The following is a 26,156-nucleotide window of genomic DNA, read 5'->3' as shown; positions in this document are numbered from 1 at the left end:
GGACAACCTGATCACCTTGTAACCTCCCCAGCGCTTAAAACAGTGCTTTGCACATAGTAAGGGTCAGCCCCAGTGCGCTTGAAAGCGAGGCCGGGTAGAGTTTGGGAGGAGTAAAGCGATCAAACAACCAATTGTATTGAGCACTTACTACGTGTTGCATACTGTACTAAGTGCTTGGGAGAATACAACAGAATTAGCAGACACGTTCTCTGCTCATAAAAGCCGGGAGTAGCGGGTGAAGACTGCTGATAAGTTAGGAAGAGAGAACTGGTAAAGAACTTTTAATCTTTATCTGTGGCCTTTGTACTGAATCAGTTTTTCCTATCCTGGATTATGGGGGTAGTTTTCCATCTCTAAGGATGTTACTTTGCACTTGTCCCCATTGAATTTTAGTCTGTTTTTGTAGGATCATTTTTTCCAATTTGCCCAAGTCATTTTGGATGACAGGAATCAAATTCAGAATTGGCAACTCCATCAGACTTTGGCTCATCCTCCGATTTGCTGACTATGCTCTTGGTTTCTTCATCCATGATAATGTATATCAGCCCAAAGTGATATCAGGGCAAATCGCTGTGGGACAGACATCACGCAGCCACTCAGTTTGTTTCCTTGCCCTGCCTGAGTCTCCTCCCTGCCATTGCCGGGCTGGCCGACCCAGATCATTGATGACTATTTCTGTGCACTCACCTACTGTTCATCGGTCAAGATCCTATTTTTCCAGCTCATCAGTGAAGATGGCCTTGGGAAATGGACTCAAAGCCAAACCTGGATGTGGGCCATTGCTTCTCCCTTATCTATGTGGTCTGTCACTCTATCATAGAATGTCAGTCTGCTTTTCACAAAGCCATGTTGTCACCTGATAGTCTACGGGGTTGCAAATTGATGGGCAGTTTCTTCTAGTGTCTTCCCAGATAGCCAAGTGACCTTAATGGGGGATATAACATTTGTATTTTCTAACCCTCAGGGGCTTTTCTTGTCTTCTCTTGAGTTCTCAGAAATGGTGGTGATTTTGCAGTAACATCCCCTAATTCCTTAAATAGGCTAGAGTGTGTGTCATTTGGCCCTGCTGATTTAAATACATCCTGTTTTTAAAGATACTCTTTAACCTTTTTTGTGCGTTCCTTTGTGCAGAAACGCTCTGGGCATGTTACTCCCCTCCTCAAAAATCTCCAGTGGCTACCAACCTACGCATCATGCAGAAACTCCTCACCCTCAGCTTCAAGGCTGTCCATCACCTCGCCCCCTCCTACCTCACCTCCCTTCTCTCCTTCTACAGCCCAGCCCTCACCGTCCACTCCTCTGCCACTAATCTCCTCACCGTGCCTTGTTCTCGCCTGTCCCGCCGTCGACCCCCAGCCCACGTCATCCCCCTGGCCTGGAATGCTCTCCCTCCGCACATCCGCCAAGCTAGCTCTCTTCCTCCCTTCAAACCCCTACTGAGAGCTCACCTCCTCCAGGAGGCCTTCCCAGACTGAGCCCCCTCCTTCCTCTCCCCCTCCCCATCCCCCCCGCGTTACCTCCTTCCCCTCCCCACAGCACCTGTATATATGTATATGTGTTTGTACGTATTTATTACTCTATTTTATTTGTGCATATTTATTTGTTAATAGGTTTTGTTTTGTTGTCTGTATCCCCCTTCTAGACTGTGAGCCCGCTGTCGGGTAGGGACCGTCTTTATATGTTGCCAACTTGTACTTCCCAAGCGCTTAGTACAGTGCTCTGCACACAGTAAGCACTCAATAAATACGATTGAATGAATGAATGAACCTTTTCCTTCCCTATTTTAGTGTGATTATCTAGCCTTTCATTAGAGGTGAGATTTGGCTGTTTCAGCCAGGCACACTTTGATCTCTTTCGTAAAGATAGAAAGGAAAACATTATAAGCTTATGTCATTTCACAGTTCTCTATTATCAGCTTTCTTTGCCTTTGCTACTAGGTAAGTGAGGTGACATTTTTCCTGGTCCTTTAATTAAATAAATGAAGAAAGGTTATTTAACACCCTTTATGCCTCATGCTAGCTGCATCCTCCTTCCTTAGTTTTGCTTTTCTCAACACAATAAGGTTATGTTTTTATAGTCTGCTCCAGTGATGGGGCCAACCTTCCACTTTTTGCAGCTATTGGCCCTGCAGGTCTCTCAAGAGCTCTGGGTTTCAATCAGTCGATCGATAGCATTCATTAAGTGCTTACTGTGTACTGTTATGATGTATTTCTGAGCTTGTCAAACAGCCAACTTTTGGGAAGATTGACGGAAAAATCCCAACGTGTCCCCAGTCCTTTGCAGGATGGAAACGTGGTAATGGGACGAGCCCATCGTCGGCTTACATTTGGCAGGAACATTAATAATAATAATAATGGCATTTATTAAGCACTTACTATGTGCAAAGCACTGTTCTAAGCGCTGGGGAGGTTACAAGGTGAACAGGTTGTCCCACGGGGGGCTCACAGTCTTAATCCCCATTTTCCAGATGAGGTAACTGAGGCCCAGAGAAGTTAAGTGACTTGCCCAAAGTCACACAGCTGACAACTGGTGGAGCCGGGATTTGAACCCCTGACCTCTGACTCCAAAGCCCGTGCTCTTTCCACTGAGCCACGCTGCTTCTCCTTTCTAATGTGCTTTGGGATCCGCTGGGTTCAAGGGTCCAAAAAGACTAGATTCATTCTTCCGTTTTCCTTGGCCAATTTGTAATACATTATCTCCATATTAAAACACCCCTGAACAACCCAAGCCAAAACTTTGGGCATAAAAAGACCAAAGAAGAAGTTTAAATCGGTATCAATTTTAACCCACCATTTTGGCTCTCTCCCCATAGTGTGAGAAAGGCAAGAATCAGGCAGGTCTAAAAAGACCAATGGATTTTCCCCACTCCCTTCAGCCTGCCTCCTTGTTTGTTTCCATCTGGCTCACACTGTCCATTGCTAGCACGCAACATTCAAGCCCAACAAACGAATATAGACCAATTCCCTCCTAAATCAGAGGTGAGATCTCAGGCTATTTCTAGCACTAAAACCCCAAACCTCAACATGAAATTGGAATCTAAGCTCAGGTAAGAAAGCCAGCCAGAGAGTGGCATGTGATTTGGTAGTGGTAGTAGTGGAAGTAACTTATTAAGCGCCTGTTGTGTGCACTAAGTGCACTAAGTGCTGGGGAAAAAACATGGGAGAGAATTAGACAGGGTCCCTGGCTCTATAGGGACTCACAGTCTAAGAAAAAGAGCAGGGAAGGTTTTGCCTCTGCAATGGACTTCAGTCTCAGGCCTCACAGTTACAATTGAGAGCGCCTAAGAAAAGGTTTTTCTCCCTGCTCCATTCTGACCAAGGATGGAGAAGCACATTGTTCTGGTGGAAAGCTCACAGGCATGGGAATCCGGAGACCTGGGTTCTAAACCTGGCTCTGCCAGTTGCCTGCTGTATGACTTTGGGAAAGTCACTTAATATCTTGGTGCCTCAGTTTCTTCACCGGTAAAACGGATATTAAAAAATTGTTCTTCTTCCTGCTTATACTGTGAGCCCCATGTGGGACAGGGACTGTGCCCTCTCTGATTATCTTGCATCTACCCCAGTCCTGGGTATAGAGTAAGTGCTTAACAAATAGCACAATTTTTTTAAAAAAAGCAATCAATCAATAGTATTTGAGCACTTATTGTATGCTGATGACTGTACTAAACACTTAGGAGAGTACAATACAAAAAGCTTGGTAAGCACAATCCCTGCTCACCAGGGGTTTACAGACTAGAAGGAGAAATGGACATTGAAATAAGTTACAGATGGATATGTACACAGGGTCTGGGAGGGAGAGATGATTATCAAAGTGTTAAAGGGGTATAGACACACAGGAGACATAGAGGAGGTGAGGTCTTTTGGTTTGAGAGGATAGGGACTGGGTTCAACCCGATTTGCTTGTATCCACCCCAGTGCTTAGTACAGTGTCTGGCACATAGTAAGAGCTTAACCTACTAGTTATTATTCTTATTATCTCACCGCCGACCCCTTGTCCACTCCCTGCTCTGGCTTGGAAATCCCTCCCCCCTTCGTCCAATAGGCCGCCACTTTCCCCACCTTCAAAGCCATTCAAAAATCAAATTTCCTTCTAGAGGCCTTCACTGACTATGCCCTCACCTCCCCTATAGCTGCAGAAAAATTAAGAGTTGGGAAGTTCCGTGGAAGAGGGGAGGGGAGCAAGTATCGGCTGCAACTGAGTGACCCCTCCAGATATGCCTAGTGGCCTGCTGAGGAAGCCAGTTCAGGGAGACGTGCAGGGGACAATGGTTTGTCTGTGATAATAATAATAATAATAATTATGGTATTTGTTAAGCGCTTACTATGAGCCAAGCACTGTTCTAAGCGCTGGGGTAGATACAAGGTAATCGGGTCATCCCAGGTGGGTTCACGGTCTTAATTTTACAGAGGTAACTGAGGCACAGATAAGTTAAGTGGTTTGCCCAGCAGATGAGCGGCGGAGCCGGGATGAAAAATTGTAATAAAAAAGGTTAGTGCCGATGGCTGGGAAGAGAAAGCATGCTGGAAGTTAAAAACTCAACTCCCTTCCAGGGCCGTCTTAGGAAAGGCCACTGCAGGAAAAATGGCAGATAAGCTTCATTGGAAGCAGCTATAATGTAACCCACCCAGGAAATCAATCATCCAATTTACACCAACATGATGGCAGGCTCTGAGCTATCAATCATGACAAAGGAAAGACTCTGGGATTCATTGTGAGCAGTTCTTTCAAATAATCGGTTCAGTGTAAGTAGCAGCAGCAGCGAAGAAGGCCAGTTAGATGCTGGGCATCATCAGGATAAGGACAGAAAGAAGCACAGGGCAGCATTGCCCCTGGAAGACTACGTGCAGTTCTAGTTGATGAATTGTAAGGAAAAATGTAAAATAAATGAAGAAGGCATCAGGTTCAGAGAAGGGGCAACTATGATGATCGGGGGGGATGGAGAAGCTTAGGACTCTTCCAGGATGGAAAGATGTGGCCGAGGGGTCATGACTGAAGTCTACAAAATCACGAAGGGCGTGGGTAGTAGCGAAAATATGTTCACCAGCTCCCAGTTCAGCGGGATGAGGGAACTCCTCCTGAAGCGTGAAGATGGTAGGTTTAAAAGAAAGGGGTCCAGCAGGTGCAGTACCTCTGCACAAAGAAAGCACCCCAAAAATATTGATTGATTGACTGATTAATAGAGGGAAAGTTCAAGATGTAGAGTGGGCAAAGTTAGGAACGTTAGATGGTGTATCGGTTCCTCTAAGACTCTTGTTGCCACTGTTGGACTCAACATTGGGCCGGGCATCAATTATGTTTATGTTGTTCTGTAACAGCAAATCATAGATGAGTGCCGAAGAGGCAGAGCAGATGGCATGGGGATTGATTGGGGGATGCCACCTGGAGGAGTTCCGCCAACTGTCAGCTGTGTGACTTTGGGCAAGTCACTTAACTTCTCTGTGCCTCAGTTACCTCATCTGTAAAATGGGGATTAAAACTGTGAGCCCCCCCGGGACAACTTTATCACCTTGTAACCTCCCCCAGCACTTAGAACAGTGCTTTGCATTTAGTAAGCGCTTAACAAAATGCTATTATTATTATTATTATTTTAAAGGAGCTTTGAAAGAGGAGAGGGATAGGTTTTTGGAGGCGCTGAGGAAGGAAGCATTCCAGGCACGAGAAGGGATGAATAATGGACAGAATATTTTAAGGACACGGGAAAGAAAAGTCTCAATCTCAGAGACTCTTCCCATTACTACTGAAAACCAGGATACAACAGTAGCAGCCAAACCTGACTAGCACAGTGCCATAAAAAAAAAAAGAATGGCTCTTTTTGAATAGTATAAGATAATTGTGGCATTTATTGTATGCCAAGCACCGCACTAAGAGCTGGAGTAAATACAAGGTAATCCAGTCAGATCCTATCCCAAGTAGGGCTCAGAGTTTGAGGGAGGGAGAAGGGGTATTTAATTCCCATTTTCAGATGAGGAAAGTGAGGCACAGAGAAGTTCATTGACCTCCACAGGCAAGTGGAGCATCCGGGATTAGAACCCAGGTCTTTTGACTCCCAAATCCGTACTCTTTTTTTTTTTTAAAAAATGATCCCTGTAGCAAAGTGAAGTGTGAATTGGAGGGGGAGAGACAGGAAGCAAGGCAAGATAAGATAAGGGCTTGGACTGGTGTGATAGCTGTTTGGCTGAAGAGGAGGGGGCAGATTGTAAAGATGTGGTGAAGAAGTTTCTGCTATATTTAAAGGAGAATCTGTCGCTATCCGAGTCATGAGCTATGAAATTTTGCTGGTTTAGCATGTGACCTCAAGCCAGTGATTGGCCAGGAGGGCCAAGTCCCCAGCTGTCGCAGACTTGTCTCTGGAGAAGCAGAACTGGGACCAAAATGGCTTTGGCCTCAGATCCTTGGGTCTTTTCAACCGTTGCCTCAGCCTCAGATCTACTTTCCTTAAGACCCAGAACTGGGGCTAAGACTGGCAGGACCCAAAGAATTCCCCATTTTTTTTTCCAGCAGACATTTTGGGGTCAGGTGTCTCCCTGCCACCCCGGTGATGGGCTTAGGGGAAGAACAGCAGGAGATCTTCTCTTCCCTGTAAATTATTTGCAAGTTTTAACTAGTAATAGCATATTTTTTTTTATCCTGGAACACAAACCGAAAAGGAGCAATATCTACTGAACATGTTTGGGAGAAATAGGGCTTCTATGTCACCCTTCAATCAATCATTCGTATTTATTGAGCGCTTACTGTGTGCAGAGCACTGTACTAAGCACTTGGGAAGTACAAGTTGGCAACATATGGAGACAGTCCCTACCCAACAACGGGCTCACAGTCTAGAAGGGGGAGACAGAGAACAAAACAAAACATATTAACAAAATAAAATAAATAGAATAAATATGTACAAGTAAAATAAATAGAGTAATAAATAATAAATAGAAATCCAGCATGTTGCTTTGGGTATTTTGACGTGTACTTCTGCACTGTTTTTCCTGCCTTGCCATTTAGGCAAAGCTAGTGTTTATCTGTAATCATATCCTATGCACTCATAGTGCCAGGTAGCTTTTTTTTTTGATGGTATTTGTTAAGCACTTACTATGTGCCAAGCACCGTTCTAAGCGCTGGGGTGGATACAGTGTAATCAGATTGACCCACGTGGGGCTCACAGTCTTATTCCCCGTTTTACAGGTGAGGGAACTGAGGCACAGAGAAGTGAAGTGACTTGCCCAAGGTCACACAGCAGACAAGTGGCGGAGCCGGGATTAGAACTCACGACCTCTGACTCCCAAGCCCGGGCTCTTTCCACTAAGCTGCTTGGCACTTGACCTGCATTTCTCCCTCTGAAGAAGAACCAAGCCCCTCTGATTTGCAAGCGAAGATAAATGAGGTAAATCCTCTGTGCACTGAATGTATTCTTTTCAAGGGGAGGCACAGGGAGTCTGAGGTGGTTAAGATCAATCCTGCAGTGGGGGTTCTTAGCAGGTGAGGCTTGTTTGTACAGAAGAAAAGCATTTCAAGCAACTTTCCTTACTGTAGGGAATTCAACTCGTTTGTTTTAAGTGAAGATAGCAACCTTGATTTCCCCAGGAGAGCATCAAGCAGGAACTTCAGTTGTTAGCTAGAATCCTCTGAAGACAGGAGCCCTAAAAATCCCTGCCAGTGGAAACCAGACACGACTAATTGTGCATTTGCTGCATTTGTTTGTGGGCTGAGCGCTAGTAACAATTCACTTTGGAACTAAATTTCCCAGAGCTGAACTTCCACATGTCACCTTTCTGCAATCTATAAAGGCCCCTTGTTTTTTGACCAAAAAGTCCTGTAACCTGATGTTTAGGATAATCGGATAGAGAGATTCAGCCCAGGAAAATGCAAGAGAAGCAGCGTGGCTCAGTGGAAAAGAGCCCGGGCTTTGGAGTCAGAGGTCATGGGTTCAAATCCCCGCTCCGCCAATTGTCAGCTGTGTGACTTTGGGCAAGTCACTTCACTTCTCGGTGCCTCAGTTACCTCATCTGTAAAATGGGGGTGAAGACTGTGAGCCCCATGTGGGACAGCGTGATCACCATGTAACCTCCCCAGTGCTTAGAACAGTGCTTTGTGCACAGTAAGCGCTTAATAAATGCCATTATTGTTATTATTAAGTGTGTGAAATCGGCCAAAATATTTCAGTGCTGTGCAAATAGGGAAAGTAGAGGTTGAATTCTGTTTCGGTTTGCTCTGGTTTTTTCACGGATTCAGGGCTTGTGTGCGGAAGGTGAGTTTTGTTAGAGACACACTCTAAATAATAATAATAATGATGATGATAGTATTTGTTAAGCGCTTACTATGTGCAAAGCACTGTTCTAAGCAATGAACCATCGGGTTGCTCCAGGTTGATTACTTTCAACCAGAACATTATTTATCCTCCCCCCTCACTCCAGCATCTCCTCTCCAATCAATTTTCCCATCTCTAGAATAATAATAATAGTAATAATGGCATTTATTAAGCACCTACTATGTGCAGAGCACTGTTCTAAGCACTGGGGACGTTACAAGGTGATCAGGTTGTCCCACGGGGGGCTCACAGCCTTCATCCCCATTTTCCAGATGAGGTGACTGTGGCCCAGAGAAGCTAAGTGACTTGCCCAAAGTCACACAGCTGACAATTGGCGGAGCCGGGATTTGAACCCATGACCTCTGACTCCAAAGCCCGGGCTCTTTCCACTGAGCCACGCTGCTTCTGTGCTAGATTGATGAATGAGTACCCTCAGTTCTCCCATTACAATGTAGTCTAGCAGAAAGAGAATGACTCTGGGAGTCAGGAGGCCTGGGTTCTAGTCCCAGCTTCACCACAAACCTGCTGTGTGACCTTGGATTAGTCACTGAACCATTCTGGGCCTCAGTTTCCTCATTTGTAAAATAGGGATGAGACATGCTCTCCTTACCTCTTAGATTGTGAGCCCCTTGTGTGGCAGGGATTGTGCCCAGTGTGACCCTCTTGTATCTACCCCAGTGCTTAATGCATAGGAAGCATTTGCTGAATATCAGAATCATCATGTTTTATTACTCACCCATATCCAACACCATGTTCATGTGCACAACTATATAATAATAATAATGATGATGATGGCATTTGTTAAGCGCTTACTATGTGCAAAGCACTGTTCTAAGCACTGGGGAGGATACAAGGTGATCAGGTTGTCCCCCGTAGGGCTCACAGTCTTAATCCCTATTTTACAGATGAGGGAACTGAGGCCCAGAGCAGTTAAGTGACTTACCCAAGGTCACACAGCTGACAAGTGGCGGAGCTGAGATTTGAACCCATGACCTCTGGCTCCAAAGCCCGGGCTCTTTCCACTGAGCCACGCCACATCTCTAATGTGAAGGGGGTGGTGGGAGAAGAGAGTGGATACCTAGGAGAGGGGAGTGCTGATTGAGAGCCTAAAAGCCAACGGTTAAGAGTTTCAGCTTGAGGAGAGGAATGAACAATCCTTTGAGGTCTCCGATGGCGAGGAGACATATGCTGAATGACATTTTAGAAAAATGATCCGGGCAGCAGAATGAAGTATGGACTGGGGAGGAGAGGGTGGAGTATTTTTCCATCCAGACAAATGGGTATTGTTGGAAGAATTCCCTAATTCCCCAACAGCGTTTTATCCAATACGCACAAGACGCTTGCTGCTGGGTGATAGCCATGAGACCCCGATTCTTGGGATATAAGAAGCGCTCCACGGCAGGAAGAACAAACTTGTTATTTTCTCACTGCCCTCAGCCCAGATGTAAAAGATGAGGCAGTGGCTTTGGCTTTCGGTGAAGCGCCCAACGTGCCTGAGAACTGAGAACTGTGTCCCAGACTGGTTTTGTGATAAGGAACCTGTCATTCTGTGACTTGATACTTCAGCTACTCCATTTGGGTAGTGCAACAGCTGAACCTATTTTACCAAATGCTTCCTTCCTCCGCCCCCTGCCAAAGCCCAAGCCCCTTCCCCCACCCGGCTACTGCTTTGTACATCACTCTCAGTCATGTTTCACCATGGTAGTTGGCCCTTAATAGACCTGGCCAGGCCCTGTCTCCGTGATTAGGGGGGTCGCTGCCAAGAAACGAGTCTTTTTCGGTTTGTTTTTTGCTAAAGTGACATCAGCTGGGGATGGGAAAGTGGGAACTGTAAGGATGGGAAGCATGAATGGGGGTGAGGGCAAGAATGGGAGCCATGGGGAAACAGAGAAACAAAATCTCTAAGTCTCTTGGAGGAGGGATTACCTGAGATGGCAGGGAGAACTCAGCCCTTTTAGTTCTGCTGAAGTAAAATTTGGCTACAATATCATGCATATTTTTGTTACGTTCTTACCGCCCAACAGGACTGGAAGGATCTATTTGGGGTAACCTCCACCCCAAATAATCCAAAGGCTCGTGGAGATGTCTCAGCTACAGTCTGTAATGGCTTTTGGGCTCCCTAGGCACAAAGGCTTCTGGGGAGGTTCGTGTTGTTTTCCATCCCATTAGAACACGGGGTTTAAGAAAAGCCAAAAGTGTTGGTTGTATCAGAGTCCAGGGAGTTTCAGGCTGGGTGAATTTTTGGAAAATTAAGCCGTTGCTGCCGAGATCTGCAAACTTTTCATCTGCTTACAGTCGCATTCAATAAATCTCTTCAAGTGAGGAGAACGCCTCCACAGGGCCACTTCAGGGCTGGACGTCCGTGTTTCATAGTGGAAGATAAGTATAACCCAAATTGGGGAAGTGTCTAATGTTCCACCAAAGAGAGAGAGAGAAATGCTGCCTACTATTAGGATGCAGTTCTGCATTTCCAACAGGCTGCCAGCCACCACCTATGCGCTAAGCGCAGGGATAGACACAAGATTATCAGGTCAGCCACAGTCCCTGCCCCCCATGGGGCTCACAGTCTAAGAAGAAGGGAGAACAGGTATTGAATCCCCATTTTACAGGTGGGGAAACCGAGGCATCGAGGAGTTCAGTGAATCGCCCACAGCAGACAAGTGGCAGAGCCAGGATTAGAACCCAGGTCCTTCTGACTCTCAGGCCTGTGCTGTCTCCACAAGGGCACCCTGCTTCCCGAACTAAGCTGCTTCTTGCTGGACTCCCTCCAAAGGCGAGCAGCAGCACAAGCGGAAAATAATATACATCAACCCTGGCCGCCCCTCGCAATTTGTTGCACCTGTGGAGACGTCAACCTAGGGAGCTTCTATTCTTACACGCTCTAGCAACTGTTAGGGTCCATTAGGAGGATGTGGGCTTGGCTATTTCGGTATGCACGTGGAGTGGCTATTGTTGAGTGATGTGTGGGTGTTCTTGTGTTTGTGTGGGGGGGGAGGGTAATTTGCTGTGAAGGGGGAGAACTGTGGAATGACAGCCTTAGCGCTATCTCCCTAGCCCCAAATAAAGCTGGGCCTTTCCACGAGTGTTTTATATAGAAAACATCATATACCTCCAAAATCAAGCCGGAAAGATTTCATGATTCAGGGAATGGACCTATAATTCACTTGAGGTCTTGCCTGCTGCTCCCCGGTTGCTATAGCAACATCTGTAATTACCCCCACCACCCTATCATTTAAGACATTGCATTAAATGGGGAGAGTGGATTGAACTTGGCAAAGATTGAATTAGTTTAGCTTGGCCCATCTAAACTATGCCGAAGCTGCCAACCCGAAATGGATCTAGAATGTTGCTAAACGAATGGTATGCAGGGCTGCTGTAGCTGCTTCTAGACTGTGAGCCCGTTGTTAGGGAGGGACCGTCTCTATGTGTTGCCAACTTGTACTTCCCAAGCGCCTAGTACAGTGCTCTGCACACAGTAAGCACTCAATAAATACAATTGAATGAATGACGGGCGAACACTTGAAAGGCCAAGGCAAGGGGCTCCAACCAGTTATAATGCAGTCCTGTTTAAAAGTGCCGGGTAAGCACAGAATAGTCCATGGGACTAGAAACCATAATGATCAGCTGGCAAGATAAGCACACCTGGGACATGTCTTTTTGTATTTAGTTGGTTGGGGTGGTGGGGGTCTATCACTTTACAGAACCACCTGTTCATTAAGTGATTGATTTACTTGGCTCTCAATAACTACCACTGATGGATGAAAAAATAAATCACTGAGCCTATGCAAGTCTGTGCTGAGTAAAAGAGTCTGGGAGATTTTAGAGTGGGAATTTTAGCGAGAGCATGCTGATTTTTTTCCTCTTCTGTTGGGTTAAGTGGAGTAGCAGACCAAGGGGGTGTCCTCAACTTCCACTAAATTTAGTTTCTTTTCAACATGTGGAGGAAGAACTGTTGTTTTTAGTATGATTTTAGAGGCCAGGATGGTGGAATAAGAGCCAGGGAATAAAGGTTGGCTAGAAATAAAACATCTGCTTTTCCTATTCTGTGGTGAAAATACTTTGAAAGAGTCATACCCAGAGCTGCGGGAGGAGGTTAAGATGAGGAAATTTCCATCCCCCGGAATTCCTCCAAAACCAGGACACCACACTCCCTCATATCAGATGCAGCTTCAGAAGCCTCGTCTGTTCAGGGCTAGTTCATCTTCAGAGTACGCCCATTAGGGAAACTGGGCTTCGAGTGAGAGGTAGCATCTTTTCAAGGAGAGTTATTTCCACTTGGAACAGGGCTCCCCAAATATTGAGCTCAACATAGAATGGATGGTGAATGGGGGTCGATCTCCAAGGTGGTAACTGGCCTTTGACTGCAGAGGCTCAGTGACAAATTCTTGTTAGCGTCTGGAAGGGAAGAGAGAGTTTGGCGGATAAGGGCAGTAGCCTGAAGGGCAGACAGGCCAGTGCCCTGTGAACACTCTCTATGAGGAAGCCTTGATAAAGCCTGGAGTTGTGTGGAGTGCTAAGTACAGCATGACACTCAGTAAAAGCCTAACAAATACTATTATCATTATTGTTATTGTTAAGTGATCTCTGGAGGAAGGGGACTTTTCTAGGTGTTTGCCAGGACCCTTCCATTCCCCCAATCTGATCACAGTTAAGCAATTATAGCACAGACTCTCACTGCCACTGGGTCTTACATTATGGGGGCTATAGTTAGCTGACTGATTTGCCCAGGGGGAGTGTTCCTCTATGAGGGTTCAAAGGTGAATTCAAGAATCAGCAGTGGGGAGGACTTGCCTTATTGTACAATTCTGCAGCTGCCATTGGAAACTCACCAGGAAGTGGAAGTATGGGGAGCTCAAATGCCTGTCTCCAGAAAAAGCTGCCCAGGGTGATTAGCTCCGTGACCTTCCAGAATCAGACGGACATTAGGGAGGCGTCGGATCAATGAGTTTGTGTCCGCTCCCCTACCTGGGATGGGGCTGCCCTGACTGGGAAGAAGCAGCGTGGCTTATTGGAAAGAGGACGGGCTTGGAGTCAGAGGATGTGGATTCTAATCCCAGCTCCACCTCTTGTCTGCTGTGCTGTGGACAAGCCATTTAACTTCTCTGTGCCTCAGTTACTTCATCTGTAAAATGGGGATTAAGACTGTGAGCCCCATGTGGGACAACTTGATTACCTTGTATCTACCGCAGTGGTTAGAACAGTGCTTGGCACTTAGCAAGTGCTTAACAAATACCATTACTATTATTGTAAGAAACGAGGAGAAACTTCTGTGCTCTCCAACCTCGACTGCTCTCTCTCTCTCTCTCTCTCTCTCTCTCTCTCTCTCTCTCTCTCTCACTGAGTGGCGGGGTCTATTGAGACTCGAGAAGCCCCTAGAAACTCTCCCAACATCCTACCACCCATCACTTTGTACATGTCCTACCCACAAGAGGAGCTTAATGAATACTATGGAATGAATGAAAAAAGTCTCCTTTACCCAGCCCAGATGTCCTTGTATTCAAGATGAACTGTTATGTGGGCCTGGTATGGCCCAGTGCTTATATACATCTGGAAAACTCTCTAGCAAGCTAAAATGCACCTTGCATTGATTTAAAAAAAACCAACTGAATATATTCATTTATAAAGATAGCTAGCCTCTGATTCATGTGGCCCAGTTATTAACTAGCTGCTATTATCATCCACAGTGCTTCTTGTTGGGTGGAACCAAGTTTGAAAATTTTAGGAGAGAGAAATAATCTGAGGGTTACTTATTCTAATTTACTTGGTAAGCCCACTGAGCTGTAATTCCATGTTTTGTATGGTACAGGTAATAATCATGGGTATTAGCCCTGTTTATCTCCCTATTTAACACTTCAAGTGACGTCTCAAAAATAATGGGTTAGATTTTCTTTTTGGCTCATTGTGTAAATCCTAAATTGGTTATAGACAGGGTAGAGCAGTAATCTGGCTGGCGATTAGGAAATCAAGAGCTGGTTGTTTTGGCAGGGCTTAGTGCTCCATTTTTGGTGACAAAGCAGTAATTTACTCAGAGCCAGCCCAGAGGAGTTAAAGTCCAGAAAAAGGACAGTCACCCAATTTGCCCGCCCCAAGACCGGCAGGTCGCGTTTCAACCTATTCTTCTCCCTAGGAGAGGAGAAATCCATGGCGCATTTGGATTCCCACCCGCTTACGACCCTGACGGTTTTAACCTGGAACTAGGTGGAAGGTCTGACAAACAAAGCCACATTTTTAGAGGGCTTGCCCTTTGGTAGCTCGCAAGTATGTAACTCTACTCGTTGGCTCACTCACTCATTATTCTCGTAAGACCCTAGACCACACCTTTGCCCCAGCCAATAAGCTTCCCAATTAGTTGGGCAGGTGTGGTGGCCGTGCCAAGCCAATTCATCATGCCAAGGGTATCAAGTCCTTCTGATGACTCATTGTGAAGCCACCGTGAAATTCTAGGTAGGCGTAATGTTATCAGACTCACAAACATTCCTGCATAGGTGGGCACAGGCCAACTGGCTCATAGAAAATGCTCTTTGACCCGTGCACGAGTCCTTCCCTTCTAAAGAAGTCCAACTCGGAATGAAAATATTCGGCCAGTTGTGGGGTATTCGGAATTTGCCCAAAGGAAACCCTTCCCCCATCGAAGAAGATTTCATCAATCAGTCAGTCAAAAGTAAAATACTTTGAGCAGCTTCTGGGTGCCGAGGGCAGTACTTTGGTTTCAGGGCAGCTCTTCTTCAACCACCCCTGAAAGATGACGGCTTACCCTTTTCTTTAAAACCTCCAGGAAAAATGTTTCTTTCGGTTTGGATTTACCTGTGCTTTAAGCCTTTCCGGTGTGTAGAGTGATTCACAAGACAATGGGCTTTGCTTTCACGCTGAGTTTCCATTTTTTAGCATCAGAACGATTACAGCCAACAACGAAAGGAAAAGAAGCTGAATGTTCTTGGCCTTTTTCTGTTCGTTTCTATTTGGTTTTCCTTCAGCTTTGGTCAGGGGTGAGAGTTTGTGAGGAATCGTAGAGCAGCTGGACACTTAGGTCTTTTCAGATGTCCATTACCACAACTCTATTCGAGGATTTGCTGCTCAACAAGGCAGAGTGACCTAGTGGAAAGAGCACGGTCCTGGGAGTCGGGGGGCCTGGGTTCTAATCCTGCCCATGCCACTTGCCTGATGTGTGACCTTCAACAAATTATGGAACTTCTCAGTGCCTCAGTTTCCTCATTTGTAAAAAGGGGATTCAATACCCCTTCTCCCTCCTACTTAGACTGAGCCCCAGTGTGGGAGAGGGAATGTGTTCAAACTGATTATCTTGTGTCTATTCCAGCACTTAATACAGTGCTTGCACTTAGTAAATGCTTCACAGATACCACAGTCATTATAAGAAACAAACACAGCAACGGGCTCGGGAGACTCATTTCAAAATTTAAAAAAATGCCATTAATAGCTCCTCTTCATCAACAGTTACAGCAGGGGCTAAGTGAAAGGACTGTTCGATTGGGCTGCTGTAGAAAGTGGGACTCGTGCGGTTTGGCCTCTGCAGGTTTAGGTTTCACTTCGTCATTTTCTGCATTTCATGAGCCTCAAAGAGTCAACCTACTGGAGAAGGGATTGCATCGCCTCAGAATTCAGCTGGGCTGTCTCTGGGAAGACTTTCCTGAGCCTCCATGAGATCCATCAGTGGATTAGTATAGTCTCAGTCCTGCTTGAATACCCTGGGTCTCTTTGCAATTCTGAATTTAGCCTGTCAGCCTTCTGGGCCAAAATAGAGTTTAATTCCATGTGTGTTAAGCACCGGGTGTCCCGCTGGTCGCTCCATTTAGATTTAATGGTGTTAGCAGAGCTCAGAGGAGCTCCTCAGGGGTGCGGTAGCCTGCGTCCGAGATGGAGCCCCGAGGTCCCTGTGAAAGAGAAGTAGCGAAGTCAGAAGTTTCCTGTCACATGACAGCACGGGTCTGTGGTGAACTCGGAATGAGCACCACAGAGGCCGACTAGCTGAAACCTGAAATGGTCTGTTTGCTTCCTCTTGTCGTTTTCTGGTTTTGCTCCATTACGGGCCCAACTTCGCTCTCCATCTCGCCATTAGGTTTTATCTGGCTGGTGAGGTGAGTAGGAGTAGGACTGAACTGCTGCATTTTTTGAGGGCGGGAGACTTAATTACCACCTCTGCTAGATACAACTGGAGAAATCAAATCACCTAAGTGGTCAATAAATGTCTAGACCATTAGTAAGTCTAAATATGTCCCTGTCTTTCTCCTCCCGTCATCAGTATATATGAGCACCTATGGTGTGCAGAGCACTATACTAGGTGATTAATCAATCAATGGTAGTTATCGAGTGCTTATTATGTGCAGAGCACTGTACTAAGCGCTTGAGAGAGTACAATGCAACAGAGTTGGCAGACACGTTCTCTGCCCACGGGCTCACAGTCTAGAGGGGGAGGTGATTGGGTAAAAGTAGAAGACTTCCAGGAGTTTACCATCTAATTACACTAGGAATGAGAGACAGAGCCAAGACACGAATGATAAAAATGAAGTGGGCAGTTCACTAAGATGTTTGAAATAGACAGCAGCTGTACACATGCATTTTAAGGATGGCTTGTGGGATGACATGACCAGGGATTAGACTTTTCAGAGACTTTTCAGCGGGGCTTTGAAAGGCAGGAGGGCTGCGGTTTGTGGATTTGAGTGGGGAGGGAGGCTTCAGGCAGGAAGAAAGACATCCCACCCTGTTCATCGCATTTGGACTGTGACGTGAAAGTCTCCTGTTCTCTGCTCGCGGGGCCTCCCATGCAAGGATTCGACCCCCTTGCGTTAATTGAGCATTTCCCGGAGCTCACATGCGGTTGCTGCTCGTGATGTGTTTTTCAATCAGTCTGGGTTGTGAAAGGCTTCTGTGATGAGCTCCGCTGCATTCCTTTGGATACCTGTTTTTCGACAGAAGAGAGCCAGCCACATGAACAAAAGCCCTGCTATTCCCCTCACAGAAGGCGCACTGTGACTGTGGGGCTCTGGGCTACATGCGCTCTGTCTGGCTCTGTGAGAAGTAAGTAAACCGGACAGGGCTGGGAGTCATTTCTGCTCCCTGACTGTTGGATAAATGCTAAATAAGGTGACACCCTCTCTGGGGGTACAGCCACAGCAGAGTCAGCGGTGCCTCTGAAGGGAGTGGGGCAAGAAGCTTTCGGGCCGTGAGGAAGGAGGCCCCGGGTGCCACGGAGATCAGGCCGGGGAGTGGAGAGGTGCAACGATTCACTGGTATCTGTGAACTCTGGGCATTTGATATTTGTCCCATCCTCAACCCCACAGCACTTAGGTACAGATCTTTCAATTACATACTCTAAATTACTTATTTACATTAACGTCGGTCCCCCCTCTCTAGACCGTAAGCTCGTTGTGGGCAGGGAACGCGTCGGCTAACTCTGTCGGGTTGAGCTCTTCCAAATGCTTAGTACAGCGCTCTGCACATAGCGCTCGATAAAACCACTGATTGATTGATTAACGGATGCATAGCTGGAGTACCGGGAGAATCCAGGAACCCCAGTTTCCTCTCCTCCCGAGGCCATTCCGGTCACATCCCCTCCCCGTAGCAATTGAAGTTGTCTGCCCGGGCCCTGATTTCTTGGTCTGGAAAGTAGGGGCTGTGACAATACACCTGAGTGCAAGGCGGAGATGAGGATTGCTGACTGCAGAATTTTGAAGCATTTTGGAAACAGGTGCTACACAGAGAATGAGTGACTCCGTCCATCATGTGCCAACCAGGCCTTTGAGACAATACAGCATCCAATTTGGAGAGGAAAAAGACAGCTTTATATTGTATTTATTTTTGCGGGCGTCAGTGTTACGGTGAACAGATCTTAGGTCAGAAGCAGCACTGACAAATGACGTTTTATTAAATGGCAGCTTCTTTCATCCCATGTTCTCCAATTCAAACACGCATGTGCGTGTGCACACACACACACACACACACACACACACACATATACACCCACCCCACTTCCCCCGCCCTTTACCCAGCCTGGAAACACCTCTGTTCTTCGCACAATCCTTCCTGCCCTGGAAGCTCATAATCTTGGTATCATCTTTGACTCCTTTTGACTCGATGGCCAGTCGGTTGCTAAAGCCTGCATTTTTCCTCTTCAATATTTCCCACTATTTCTTCCTTTCACCAGCTCCTCGAGCAATAAGTAATGTGACGGTGGTATTTGTTAAACCTTTACTGTGTGTCAAGCGCCGTGCTAAGCACTGGGTTAGATACAGTACAGTCAGATCAGACACAGTCCCTGTCACAAAAGGAGCTCACAGTCAAAGGTGGAGGTTGAAGATATTACTGATGGTGAAACCTGTTTGGCAAATTCTCATCTACAATAGTAGGAGGCCTGTTGGAGAGGATGTTGAAATCTTCTTGCCTTCTTTTTAGGATTTCTTCCTTGTCCGTGATGAGACCGGACCTATCTTCACCCTGCGGAGGTACTGTGATGGCATGTAAAAGGCCATATAACGTGTCCTTCCATGCCAAGACGGAAGTACCTGCGGGCAAAGGAGAGCGGAGTCGGTCAGACCCAGGAAATGGGAATGGGGCTACTCACCAGAGACCTCACAACTGGAGCTGACCGAACCTGACCTCTCCATCCAAAATAAATCGGTAGGAAGGGGGCTGTTTTAACTAGGCAAAGTGTACCCAAGGAAACACAGCCTCAGATTCTTTGAAAAAAAGAGTCTTGTGTCGCTCGATTGTAAGCTCCTCAAGGGCAGGGATCATGTCGACCAACTTGTACTCTTCCAAGTGCTTTGCACAGTGCTCTGCACACGGCAAGTTCTCAATAAATGCCATGGATTGATTGTGTGTGAAAATCCAGTCTTGAAGTCAATTCTGTCCAAACCTCCCCGCCCCCCCCCCGCCCCACCAAAGTGCCAGGGCAGTTTGGTTACCCCCTGCCTCTCATTACTGCTTCAGGGCCTTCTGCTTCAAGGAGCAATTTGCTCTCACAGTGAAAACTGAAACACCCTCACCCCCGGCGAATCCAAACAGTTTTGATACTCCTGACCTCGGGGAAGAGGAAATGAATCTATGCCAAGTAACCCAAGCTTCTTGGATGCTGACTAAAGAGCTATGTGTGAAGCCAGAAAGGCATATTTAATTTCGCTCAATAGATGGAGACTGTACAGAATATCAATTCTGCTACGACATGTTTCTGCTACGACATGTCTTCCTTACACGATTCGGATGTAACACAATGGCAGCAGTAGGGCATGTTCTTCCCACAGCACAAATCTGTTCTGGTGAGACATTATCCCCAAATTGGCGCCAATATCTCTGGTGTAGGGAGGTAGAGTTGTGCACATGTACATCGTGTCTGTCAAGGCGTGATGCTGTTATGCTTCTCAGCTTCTAACTCTTTGCACTATTCCATGCAGTGCTTTTGGTTTCTTATGGCTTTTGCAACTTTACAGTATTTAATACAGTAAAATTACAATGAGTGGAAAAGGTATAAGGTTTTTTTTTCCCCTAATGGCGGATATCATGAAAAGCAGTGTGACCTCGTGGAAAGAGCACGGGTTTGGGAGTCAGAGGACCTGGGTTCTAATCCCTGCTTGGTCGCTTGTTGGCTGTGCAACCTTGAGCAAGTCACTTAACTTCTCTCTGCCTCAGTTCCCTCATCTGCAAAGTAGGGATTTGCCCACGGTGAACACTCAGTAAATACAACCGAATGAATTGAATGAATGATCCCTGTTCTCTGCACATAGTAAGCGCTCAATAAATACGATTGATTGATTGATTGTTCTCCCCCACCACTTAGGCAGTGAGCCCCATCTGTGACCTGATTATTTTGTATCTACCCCAGCGCTTAGTGCAGTATTTAGCACAGAGTAAGCACTTAATAAATACCACAATCATTGTAAGTCAGGAATCTGAATTAAATATCAGCCGCAATGGTTTCTGCATGCTGATTTGGCTGAAAAGATCTATGTGTGACCATGACCCGTGGCCCCTTGGTAGTTTCCAATCTGATTTTTGGTCTCCCGACGTTCATGAAGTCTCAGTCCAAGGTGAGCAACTGTGCTCCCGATCACCAGTTGTCAGGTGGGCCTCACAGCTCCAATGGCATCCCAACGGCCTGCTGGTCTACCACATTATTAGAAATAGTGTTTCTATACCCCAGCTCAATAAAGACAAGCAGGGTTGGGGTGGTGGGATGGGGGAAAAGAGAAAAACACAGTCTTCTGGAACTTGGATTGATGTGTCAGAATTTGAACCAAAGCCCATCAGAGAGAGAACAGGGCTTCTGTATGTTGAATGCAGGGAAAACGTCATCAGTGGCTGATTTTCCAGAACAGCGCAGAAGCTTCAATATAAAGGCATTTGAACAAAGGGATATGAAACTATCTGAATTTAGGCCTCCAAAAAAATCCCCTCCTTCGAGAGTAAGACAAGCACCTCCCCACCCCCACCGTAATTTCCACTTCGGTAAGGGCACAGCTCTGAGAAGAAAATGTTGTGTTTTCCCAGATGTTTCATTGTTCTGGTCTGACCCAGTGTCTGATGGAGGTGGGAGATGTTTTTCCAGCTGGAGACAAGGTTTTTTCAGTAGGCTAGAAGCATTCTCAAGCAGATGTGGTTAGCAGAGACAGGAAGCTTGAGACGATGAAAGGAAAGAGGAAAGAAGTGCTCAATTGAGAAATTTAATAATGACCTTTATGGAAATGATCTAAAACAAAACAAATTAGCCAAAGGGCTGATTTCCCATCTGAGCGTTTCTTGGCGCTTGGTGGCAACAATTCCCAAAACCAGAGTAACTGCAACTTGAAGTCTAATATGCAGAAACCTCAAGCTAAGATATCCTTAAAATACTCACCTCTTTCCCAGGTGAGGCATAAATGAATAGGGGAGATTGCTGATTACATTTTAGGACGCTGTCTGCTTCCATTGAGAAGGCAAACTAGCAAACGTTCGGCCTTGGATTTATTTACCAAAATAAAAGCATACACCCAAATCGGAAAGTACTAGAAGTTCTGGCTGCAACCGAATGGACTCTGTCCTAATCCTTCTCGAACTCTTGGCTGCTTTCGACTCTGTGGGCCTCCCCCTTCACCTGGAGACACTATCTAACCCTGGTCTAAAATGACACAGTTCTCCCCTGGTTCTGGGAACGTATATCTAACCGACTGTTGCATTATACTTTCCCAAGTGCTAAGGACAGTGCTTTGCACACAGTAGGCACTCAATAAATGCTGCTGATGGATTGGTTTGCCTCCTACCTCTCTGGCTGCTCCTTCTCAGTCTCTTCCTCTGTCTCCTATCCCTAACTGTGGGTGGCCCTCAAGGCTCAGTTCTGAGTCCCCTTCTCTTTTTAATCCAAGCGCTTAGTACAGTGCTCTGCACATAGTAAGCGCTCAATAAATATGATTGATGTTAATCTACACTCCCTCCCTCTGGGAGCTCATCCTCTTCCATGACTTCAACTATCACCTCCACGCAGGTGACTCCTAAATCCTCTCTCTCTCTTTGTAATTTAGCATTTCTTCCCGTCTCTAGGTTATCTGTACATAAACAGCCTGGCGGGATCTCAAGTTCAACATATCCAAAACTGAACCCATCTTGCCTCCCAAATCCCCTACTCCACCTAATTCTCCCTTCATCCTCCTCCTCCTCATCTCCCAGGCTCATAATCTTGGCATTATCCTCCACTCCTTCCTCGCTTTCAAACCCCATACCCAGCTTGTCATCAAATCTTGTTATTTCTTTCTCTACAGCATTACCCCCAATCCATCCTATCCACAGTCCCTGTCCCCCATGGAGCTCACAGTTTTCTGGGCGGGGAGAACAGGTATTGAAGAATCCCCATTATACCAGTGGGGAAACCGAGGCACATGACACCCAAATTCCCAGACCAGGTAAGTGGCCGAGCCGGGTTTCGAGCCCTGGTCCTCTCACTCCCAGGCCCTTGCTCTGTCCACTAGGCCATGCTACATCTCAGATGGTCTCCGCTTTAGCCGATTCATTTTGTGGCCTTAGGAGATAAGCCCCATTGAATGTTGAGGGAGGGGAAAACTGGGGTGACAGCGGTGAGATCTGCAGCAGAGACAGTAACGGGGCTTTTGGCATCGGACCTGTCCTGTGAAGGGACAATGGGGAACTGGAAGGTGGGTTTGGAGGGCCGAGAGAAGAGCCAGGAAAGCCCCCAAAGCACAGAAGCCCAGGGCGAAGGAAGGGGAGGAAGGGGCGGGCCAGCTTTATGTAGCTTGACAGGAAACTCGTGGGCAGGAAACGTTTCTTCCGACTCTGTTGTTTTGTACTCTCCCAAGCGCTTAGTACGATGCTCTGAACATAGCAATCGCTCAAGAAATACCATTGATGATGAAAGGAGTTGTGTATGTAACTTCTTCATCGCTCTGACGTGATCTTTTCATCCGTTCATCCTCCCTCCCATCCCCGCAGCACATAGGTATATATTTGCAATTGATTTATTTTTGTATGTTAATGTCTGTCTCCCCCTCTTGACTGTGAGCTCGTTGTGAGCAGGGAATGGGCCTGTTTGTTGTTACATTGTACTCCCCCAAGCTCTTAGTACAGTGCTTTGCACACAGTCAGCGCTCGATAAATCCAATCGAATGAATGAGGTTCTGGTGGAGTAAAATGTGCCAAATCTGCTCCCCTGATGGAGAGCTCGGCCCATTTCTCAGGAAATATCACCTGTCCGGTAAATGGTATGCGTTTGTGTGGGGGTTGGGGGAGCGGTTCTTTGTGTGTATATGAGAGCAGGGTTGGGCGAGTGAAGAGGAGTGTTTTTTTGTGGCAGGGCAGCTGACAGCCCTATCTCCACCTTCTCTGACAAGGATCTTAGTGTTCTCGACACATTCCTATAGGGAGGATTGATTTAACACGAAGCACTAGGGCGGCTGAAGATCATGAGTGTCTAAGTTCCCCGGGGGTGTCTGCTGCCAGAGTTGAAGGGGCTAAACTTTTCTCTTCCATTCTCTTCTTATCTTCCCCTTAAACTCACTCTGGACCCAGTGAGTGAACACGAGCCATCATTCCCCACGTTCATGCCCAGGTGAGGAGAAAGAAGTGTGTTTTGTTTTTCTTTTTTGACTTGTTACTGGATCTCTGGTGAACAGGATAGGCAATGAGATACCTCAGCAGGGAGGGGAATAGACATGATCAACTCTGGAAACCCTGTTCACTATTCTCCCACCTGCAGGGAAGTCTCCAAGCACAGTCTTTTAGACTGTGAGCCCACTGTTGGGTAGGGACTGTATATGTTGCCAACTTGTACTTCCCAAGCGCTTAGTACAGTGCTCTGCACACAGTAAGCGCTCAATAAATACGATTGATTGATTAGGGGCCCCCTGAAATCCAGTTGCCTCTGATGATAATAATAATAATGATGGCATTTATTAAGCACTTACTATGTGCAAAGCACTCTTGCACCTGTAGTGGATTCACCTGCTTTGTCTCTAGCTAATAATAATACTAATAATGATGATGGTATTTATTAAGCGCTTACTATGTGCCAAGCACTTGTTAAGCCCTTACTATGTACCAAGCACTCGGCTAAGCCCTGGAGTAGATAAAAATATTTAGGTCAGATGTAGTTCCTGTCCCTCAGGGGGCTCATGAGCTAAGGGGGAGGGAGAACAGGTATTTACTTCTCCACTTTATAGATGAGGCACAGAGCAGTTAAGTGATTTGTCCAAGGTCACACAGCAGACAAGTGGCAGAGCTAGACTGTGAGCCCATTGTTGGGCAGGGACTGTCTCTATATGTTGCCGATTCGTGCTTCCCAAGCGCTTAGTACAGTGCTCTGCACACAGGCTCCCAGGCCTGGGGGTCTTTCCTTGCCGCTTCCCATTTCTTCATGTCTACCCCAGATGTCAGCAGCAGAGCCCTGCTTGTCTAGTTAGGGTGGGAGAAGGATTCGGATTTCCACTCATTGAGAAAGTCCTTCCTGAGGCAGTACAGTTGAAAATTGCCTCACGCCTTCCATGCACGGGAGGCATGGGTAAAATAAAAATGGAATCGAATGGCAACGGCCACGTGAGTCTAAAAAAGCCGCCACTGCTACAGCTCGGTGAGGAGCAGGGAAACACTATAGGTCCCTGGGCTGAGTCTGAGTCTCATCTTATCCCGACTGGATTACTGCATCAGCCTCCTCTCTGATCTCCCATCATCATCAAACGTATTTATTGAGCGCTTACTATGTGCAGAGCATTGTACTAAGCGCTTGGGAAGTACAAATTGGCAACAGTCTCTCCCCACTTCAGTCAATACTTCACGCTGCTGCCCGGATCATCTCTGTGCAGAAACGCTCTGGGCATGTCACTCCCCTCCTCAAAAATCTCCAGTGGCTGCCTGTCAACCTACGCATCAAGCAAAAACTCCTCACTCTCAGCTTCAAGGCTGTCCATCACCTCGCCTCCTCCTACCTCACCTCCCTTCCTACAAGTTGGAACCAACTTGTACTTCCCAAGTGCTTTGTACAGTGCTCTGCACACAGTAAGCGCTCAATAAATGTGATGGAATGAATGAATGAGGCTGCATCCTGCTACCTGAGAGAGGGAGAGCAGCAGGTAAGTGGGACAGCTTTTCCCCCCTTCTTTACCATGAAGCAGTCCCTGCACCCTATCCAAAGTCACGCCAGTTTGCCCCCAGATTTGTCGGTGTTGCTTGGATTCCACCCCTGGCCAGAGGTTATTCCCCTAGTACTTTTCTGACCGAATGGACCAGAATTACTTAATCAGCCCTGATAAATTCTACCCATCTCACTCCTATCCTTTCCGAGCCCACCTCTCGTCTCTTTCCGTCCCTCCGCGACTCTAGGACTGGAGGCAAATGTGAAGCCCAGTAGGACCTGGCTTCTTATAGACAGTGAAAATAAATAAGATCGAATGAACGAATGAATGAAAACTGAAAATACTGTTTCCCACGTGGCTCAGTGGAAAGAGTCCGGGCTTGGGAGTCGGAGGTCATGGGGTCTCATCCCGGCTCCCCCACTTGTCAACTGTGTGACTTCGGGCAAGTCACTTCACTTCTCTGTGCCTCAGTTCCCTCATCTGTAAACATGGGGCTGAAAAGTGTGAGCCCCACACGGGACAACCTGATTATCTTGTACCTCCCCAGTGCTTAGGACAGTGCTTGACACATAGTAAACGCTTAACAAATACCATTATTATTATTACTATTATTTGCTAAGCACCTCCTATGTGTCATGCACTGGAGTAGATACAGTGAGGTCAGCACCATCCTTGTCCCATGGGGGAATTCTTGCTCCAACCCAAGTGGGGTTTGGGAGCAGGAAAAGTCCCAGAGCATATTCTGTTTCAATTTTAGAGAGCTGAGCTGAGGAGTCAAGGCTTTATTGGAAATAGCCCAATAATCTACTGTACAGCAAAAAATGAATTAATATAGGCCTGTGCTGATCAGTCATTCCAAATGAGAAACAGCAGAACTCCGGCCTCCTGAGAGGCCAGAAATTCACCATGAAGAAAACTGTTGGTGATGATGAGGAGGAGATGATCCAACCTCAACCGGAACTCCCATTACTACTACTAATAATCATGGCATTTATTGAGCCCTTACTATGTGCCAAGCCCTGGGGTACACAGAAAATAATCAGATTGGACACAGTCTCTGTCCCACAGTGAGATTCACAGTTTAAGATGGCAAAGTGACCCCTAATGCTCTTTGCCAAGAGGGAACACCTAAAGCCACGACCATATTCTTGCCTCACTGGATGGAACTGGAAGGGCTGGGAAAGGAATGAGTCAACCTCTAGCACTGTTAGAAAGGTCAGTTGCCCAGGATCAATTGGAGTTTTACCAGGTCAAGAGCAATTTAAAAGAGCTCTGTTTGCAGCTCTTCTCACCTCCTTATC

The sequence above is a fragment of the Tachyglossus aculeatus genome, chromosome X3 (genome assembly GCF_015852505.1).
Source record: "Tachyglossus aculeatus isolate mTacAcu1 chromosome X3, mTacAcu1.pri, whole genome shotgun sequence".
Lineage (NCBI taxonomy): Eukaryota > Metazoa > Chordata > Mammalia > Monotremata > Tachyglossidae > Tachyglossus > Tachyglossus aculeatus.
Note: the sequence above shows the minus strand (reverse complement) of the source record.